At 50.0% G+C, this 7,139-nt stretch overlaps 1 long non-coding RNA gene across 1 annotated transcript; it reads right to left on the bottom strand.

Annotated features, from left to right (window-relative positions):
• Nucleotides 1–4,865: 4,865 nt before the first annotated feature.
• LOC125918307 (uncharacterized) lies at nt 4,866–6,467 on the bottom strand. Its single transcript, XR_007456418.1, has 2 exons — nt 6,274–6,467; nt 4,866–5,220 (listed from the first exon to the last, which is right to left on the bottom strand). It is a non-coding gene; the product is annotated as an uncharacterized LOC125918307 (long non-coding RNA).
• Between the last annotated feature and the right edge of the window lie 672 nt (nt 6,468–7,139).

Below are 7,139 nucleotides of genomic sequence, written 5' to 3'. Positions count from 1 at the left end.
CTGGCCTGACTGGGAAATGTGATCACAGTCATTTTGATGAGTGGATGGACACAGTTTTCCTGATGAGGGGTGGGGGCTGCCCTAGGCCGGTTTTCCCCTCAAGTGAGTCCTATGAAAATAAAAGGGGGATTTTTGTTGTTTTTTTTTGTTTTTCAGTATATGAAATTTATTGTCAAATTGGTTTCCATACAACACCCAGTGCTCATCCCAAAAGGTGCCCTCCTCAATACCCATCACCCACCCTCCTCTCCCTCCCACCCCCCATCAACCCTCAGTTCTGTTTTTAAGAGTCTCTTATGCTTTGGCTCTCTCCCACTCTAACCTTTTTTTTTTTTTCCTTCCCCTCCCCCATGGGTTTCTGTTAAGTTTCTCAGGATCCACATAAGAGTGAAAACATATGGTATCTGTCTTTCTCTGTATGGCTTATTTCATTTAGCATCACACTCTCCAGTTCCATCCACATTGCTACAAAGGGCCATATTTCATTCTTTCTCATTGCCACGTAGTACTCCATTGTGTATATAAACCACAATTTCTTTATCCATTCATCAGTTGATGGACATTTAGGCTCTTTCCATCATTTGGCTATTGTTGAGAGTGCTGCTATAAACATTGGGGTACAAGTGCCCCTATGCCTCAGCACTCCTGTATCCCTTGGGTAAATTCCTAGCAGTGCTATTGCTGGGTCATAGGGTAGGTCTATTTTTAATTTTCTGAGGAACCTCCACACTGTTTTCCAGAGTGGCTGCACCAATTTGCATTCCCACCAACAGTGCAAGAGGGTTCCCGTTTCTCCACATCCTCGCCAGCATCTACAGTCTCCTGATTTGTTCATTTTGGCCACTCTGACTGGCGTGAGGTGATATCTGAGTGTGGTTTTGATTTGTATTTTCCTGATGAGGAGCGACGTTGAGCATCTTTTCTTGTGCCTGTTGGCCATCCAGATGTCTTCTTTAGAGAAGTGTCTATTCATGTTTTCTGCCCATTTCTTCACTGGGTTATTTGTTTTTTGGGTGTGGAGTTTGGTGAGCTCTTTATAGATTTTGGATACTAGCCCTTTGTCCGATATGTCATTTGCAAATATCTTTTCCCATTCTGTTGGTTGTCTTTTAGTTTTGTTGGTTGTTTCCTTTGCTGTGCAGAAGCTTTTTATCTTCATAAGGTCCCAGTAATTCATTTTTGCTTTTAATTCCCTTGCCTTTGGGGATGTGTCGAGTAAGAGATTGCTACGGCTGAGGTCAGAGAGGTCTTTTCCTGCTTTCTCCTCTAGGGTTTTGATGGTTTCCTGTCTCACATTCAGGTCCTTTATCCATTTTGAGTTTATTTTTGTGAATGGTGTGAGAAAGTGGTCTAGTTTCAACCTTCTGCATGTTGCTGTCCAGTTCTGCCAGCACCATTTGTTAAAGAGACTGTCTTTTTTCCATTGGATGTTCTTTCCTGCTTTGTCAAAGATGAGTTGGCCATACGTTTGTGGGTCTAGTTCTGGGGTTTCTATTCTATTCCATTGGTCTATGTGTCTGTTTTTGAGCCAATACCATGCTGTCTTGATGATTACAGCTTTGTAGTAGAGGCTAAAGTCTGGGATTGTGATGCCTCCTGCTTTGGTCTTCTTCAAAATTACTTTGGCTATTCGGGGCCTTTTGTGGTTCCATATGAATTTTAGGATTGTTTGTTAGATCTAGTTTTGAGAAGAATGCTGGTGCAATTTTGATTGGGATTGCATTGAATGTGTAGCTAGCTTTGGGTAGTATTGACATTTTAACAATATTTATTCTTCTAATCCATGAGCACGAAATGTTTTTTCATTTCTTTATATTGTCTTCAATTTCCTTCATAAGCTTTCTATAATTTACAGCATACAGATCTTGTACATCTTTGGTTAGATTTATCCCTAGGTATTTTATGCTTCTTGGTGCAATTGTGAATGGGATCAGTTTATTTGTCTTTCTGTTGCTTCATTATTAGTGTATAAGAATGCAACTGATTTCTGTACATTGATTTTGTATCCTGCAACTTTGCTGAATTCATGTATCAGTTCTAGCAGACTTTTGGTGGAGTCTATCGGATTTTCCATGTATAATATCATGTCATCTGCAAAAAGCGAAAGCTTGACTTCATCTTTGCCAATTTTGATGCCTTTGATTTCCTTTTGTTGTCTGATTGCTGATGCTAGCACTTCCAACACTATGTTAAACAACAGCGGTGAGAGTGGACATCCCTGTCGTGTTCCTGATCTCAGGCAGAAAGCTCTCAGTTTTTCCCCGTTGAGGATGATGTTAGTTGTGGGCTTTTCATAAATGGCTTTTATGATCTTTAAGTATGTTCCTTCTATTCCGAGTTTCTCGAGGGTTTTTATTAAGAAAGTTTGCTGAATTTTGTCAAAGGCCTTTTCTGCATCGATTGACAGGATCATATGGTTCTTATCTCTTCTTTTATTAATGTGATGTATCACGTTGATTGATTTGTGAATGTTGAACCAGCCCTGCATCCCAGGAATGAATCCCACTTGATCATGGTGAATAATTCTTTTTATATGCTGTTGCATTCGATTTGCTAGTATCTTGTTGAGAATATTTGCATCCATATTCATCAAGGATATTGACCTATAATTCTGTTTTTTTGTTGGGTCTCTGGTTTGGGAATCAAAGTAATGCTGGCTTCATAGAATGAGTCTGGAAGTTTTCCTTCCCTTTCTATTTTTTAGAATAGCTTGAGAAGGATAGGTATTATCTCTGCTTGAAATGTCTGGTAGAACTCGAAAGGGGGATTTTGATTTCAGTAACTTAAAAAGAGACTCTTCTGAATTGTTCTGTCTGGCTTTGCTCTTTTCTTGCTTCTTCAGAGAAATGACCAAAAATTTCTTCAACACCCAGTTCGGAAGCTTGTTCCGCACAGACCAGAATCCCACCTACTTCCTGAGGCGCCTGTCCCGCTTTGCTGACATCTACATGGCTTCTCTGAGCTGCCTCCTGAACTACGACGTCAGCCACACGTTCTACCCCCGGCGGACTCCACTGCAGCACGAGCTGCCCGCCTGGTCGGACCGGGCCCCGGCCCTCAGACCCCCGCTCCTGCAGGAGGCCCAGGCCGAGTAAGCGGGCCCGCCCGCGGAAGAGGCCGGAAGCCGACCCCCGGCCGGCTGGACGTGTGCGGTCGACTCGTGTGCAAATGAGTGTCGCTTTCGCCAAGACACAGATACACCTTTTGATATTTATTTGATACCTTTGGGAGACCCCTCCCCGAGTTGTCGGGACAGACGCCGTCAGCCCGGCCTCTGCGTTTCCCGTACCGGTTGGGCTTCAGGGCAGGCCGGGTGTTGAAACTGTGATTGGCCGTCGTGTTTACCAAGGTCCCGGCCCGGGCGTCCTTTTTCCGGGCCGGGTGAGACCTCTCGATGTCGGTCTCCGTTCCAGCGGCGGAAGTGCCGAAACCCTTCTTGCCTCTTCGTGGGCGAGGGGCCGAACGTTCACAGGCAGCGCTCCGGGAGCCGCAGGGGACCGCAAGCCGCTCGCCGCAGGCTCCACAGTAGCCTCGCACGGAGGCACGGGGCGTAGACGGTCCCCAAGCCGCGGCCGACTCCCTGGACCCGCGGCGCTGGGGCTTCGGTCTCCTGGCGCCTCGCTCGAAGGGAGACTCGGCCTCCCTGGGCCGTCTTCTGTGAAAAAACAGGAGGAGGCGCGGGTCCCCGACCCTCCCTCGCTTGGCCTCCGTGTCCTCTCGCTGTGCCCGCCCCCTGCCGGGGAAGCCGCGCGGTGCCACGTGTCGTGGGCGGTTCACTGCTTCCCCAGGGCAGGGGAAGAGGGGGAGCGGAGCTTCGGGTTTACTCCCCGGCCTGCAGAACAGACGGCGTGCGTCCGGCCGCCAGCGCCCGCGGGATTTGTGATGGGCCTCGCGGGAGTTCGTCGCCCCTGAAAACGCCACCCCAGCGTTGGTTTGCTGCGCCCGTCGGCGGGCAGAAAGTGACACAGGCGAAGAAATGTCCTTGTGATGAAATGCCCCGCCGGGACCCCTGCTGGGTTGTGAGAATCTTGTCAAAACACACGCGTTAACCAGCAGTTGGGGAGGAGGCGGCCGTGTCACCGCGTAGCCCTCGCGGTTCCTCCCTGCCGTGTTTGTGTGGCTATTTTGGGAGCGTGGGTGGCTTTCTTTAGGCGGTTGTGCTGAGGGTGGGAGAGGGTAAGGGCCTGGCAGCCCGGAGGCGGCCGAGGCGCAGCCCGGCTGGCCGAGTGCCCAACGCGCGCGACTCTCGTGCTTTACCCTGCAGCATGGCAGGTCCACGGAAGGGGGGCTTGCGGAGAGTGCTCGCCGTGTCCGCGGTTTCAGTGTGGCAAATGTATCAGAACCAGGGGTTGATGAAATGCTAGCTTCATCAGAAATTAAATGAGTTCCCTGACATCCTTTGCGATGCCCTTTGCAATACCCTTTAGACCCAGTCGACCCGATTTGGCCCCCTTTGTTACTTGTAAATTTTTGTTATAAACACAGTATTCCATTCTTTTGTTGGGAATGGGATAGGCATTTTGTCTGCTGTGTGTTAGCTCCTATGTGTTTTGAGCATCAGAGGGTATTGGAGACGGGCATTTAATGGGCACAGGTGGATGCCCAGAACTGCTTGGTGTTAAGGTCTTCAGTGGACGAGCTGGTGCTGTTGGCCTTAGAGTTTCTGCTTGGAGAAGCTGAGCGAGGAAGCAAAAAAGTCTTTTCTTAGTTTTGATCTAATCAGGTAGTTAGGGGATGTCAGGTGCCCATTGCATTGTGTTTGTTTCCTCGAGAATGAAGTAGAGATATTTTTAAAACTGTCTTTTACGGATAGCTAGGTTAGGTGACGCACGCCTTAGGGGAGAACATTTTCTCGGGGTGAATAGTGAATTTTACAATATATTACCAATTAAGATTTCAGTCTCTGGGCCATCGGACATGGCGGGATTGAGATCTGGCGTGTGTAGCAGAAGCCTGGCGTCTGTCTCAGCAGGTCCCGTGGAGCACACACTTGGTGGATGGCGCCCACGCCAGGGCCAGCAGCCTGGGTCAGGACAGCCGTTTCCACGGCAAGGACAGACACGGGCATTCTCGCGTGTGCTCAGTCAGGGTGGATCGTAACCTGTCCCTCTCGGGACTCTGCTGGGACTTGGCCCGCTGCGCTGGGCGTCACGTTCTCCCCAGTTCTCTGTTGTGCACACTGATGAAAGCATATCGGTACAAGCGAAGCGAGTCTCCTTTCTACCATTAAAAAAAAAAATCAGTTTGGAAAGTGAACACAATTAAATTGGTCTGCACATTGAAAAATAGCTTTGGTTAGGCTGGTGGTTCGGGGGCGGCGCGTGCCTGCTGCAGAGCCCGGGTCGGCTGGTGGTACCCACAGCAGACCGCCCTGGCGGGGGCCTGCACGGCTGGCGTTGCAGCCGTTTATGGATGAAACTCGGCTTTTCAGGTATCTTAGGAGTTTGGCTCAGGGCTCCCCCTTTCCTCCTCATATGGCCTCTTTTTTCTTCCTCTTCTCTCTTCAGCTCCACTTCCTGCCATCACCATTAATGCGACGTAACATAAACCACCTGTTACTGATTCAGTCCCATCTTAGACCAAATTACTAGTTGTGTGAATGTATTGGCCCTCTTAATTATCGCAGAAGAGAAATGAGAAGTAATCTTCCCTCCTAGCTAATTGAGCTTTGGGTGAACTAAACGGCTTTTCCTCTCTCTTCCTCCTAAAGGCCTTTTAAGCAGTAGAGTGTGCTAAATATTGGACTTGATTCCCTCTGCTGAAGGCTCATTTGCTGCCAACGACCCACTCGGGGGCTCTTTTCCAGAATGCTCTAAGACTAAACTTGGCCGGAGGCAGGGTTCCTTGATTGCTCTATTCAACTACTGGGGAGCCTGTGTTTTGCCCTGTTAATACTAATTTCCTTTCGTACCAATTTTTTTTTCTCTTTCTGTCTCTTTTTTTCCTTTTTTTTTTTTTTTTTTTTTGCATTAGCATTTGGGAGCCTGGCTCCAAGTTTAGCTAACCTTTAACACCCTGGCGGATTAAAGAAAGGGAGTGAAGTTTCTCTGATGCAGCATTCAGCGAGCCTTGCCCGTAAAGAGCCAGATAGGAAGCACTGGCGGCTTTGCCGGCGATTTTCTGTGGCCACTGCTCTACGGACGGGCACGCCGTGTGCCATCACCACCTGATGTACAAAAACTGCTGCAGGCTAGACTTGGCTCCCCAGCCGGAGTTTGCACCCCCCCCCCCCCCCGCGCGAGTGGCGTGTGGCGGTGGCTCCGGCAAGCTCACCTCGCTAAGAGCACGCAGGGGAACGAGGTCAGAGCTGCGTGCGGCCGCTGGAGAGACGCTCTGGAGGCGAGCGCGCCGTGGTCCCCTAAGCGGCTCCCCGGGCACGTGCACGCCCGTGGCCGGCGTTTGCGGCACGCAGCGTGACCGTTGCGGGGTGGAACTGGACGGGCCCGGCGCTCGCCGACTGTCCTTCGTTGCGCTGATCTGTGGTGGTGCTCGCGGACCCGATGGGCGTGGGTGCCCAGAACACCCTTCCCAACCGCAGGACTCCCCCCTCCGGCCGCCGGGTGAGCCGCTTACCATCCTCAGCTGGTGGCCCACGTCGAGAGCTGCCCTCCAGAAAAAGCCCTGCCTCGGACCAAGTCCTGCCCCCTTCCTGGAGCAGTCGGCTCCTGCCCTGCCAGCCCCAATTCCTTCCCTTCTCGTTCCTTCTCCTCCGTTTCCGGGTGTCGATCCCAAGAACACTCCCCCCACACTCTTCCTGCACGTGAACTCCATCTGGGCGTCTGCTTCCCCGGGGACCCACCCCGCTACAGCACTTCTGTACTGTGTACTGCACGCTTGGACCCGGGCTGGGGAAACCGTGTTCTAGGTATTTAGCAGAATGGCAGGTTGTGCCTGTAAGGTATCGGGCACGACAGATGCGAGCTAGGTAGACTTACTATTTATTCTGAATGTGAATTTGCTATTTATTCTAAATGTTGATTTTCTGTTAACAGGATATTGAACTTAGTGCCAAATAAAAATTTGAATTATGTCGTCCAGTTCACTAAGTCGTATGTTTTTGTGTGCTTTAGTGGCAAAGCCGTATCAAATTTAACGTGCCCTAAAAAGAACACCCTGTTGAGGAGAGGAAGACGTGTGGG

This window comes from Panthera uncia, unplaced genomic scaffold (assembly GCF_023721935.1).
Source record: "Panthera uncia isolate 11264 unplaced genomic scaffold, Puncia_PCG_1.0 HiC_scaffold_663, whole genome shotgun sequence".
Classification (NCBI taxonomy): domain Eukaryota; kingdom Metazoa; phylum Chordata; class Mammalia; order Carnivora; family Felidae; genus Panthera; species Panthera uncia.
This window is presented reverse-complemented; position numbering and strand designations above follow the sequence as displayed.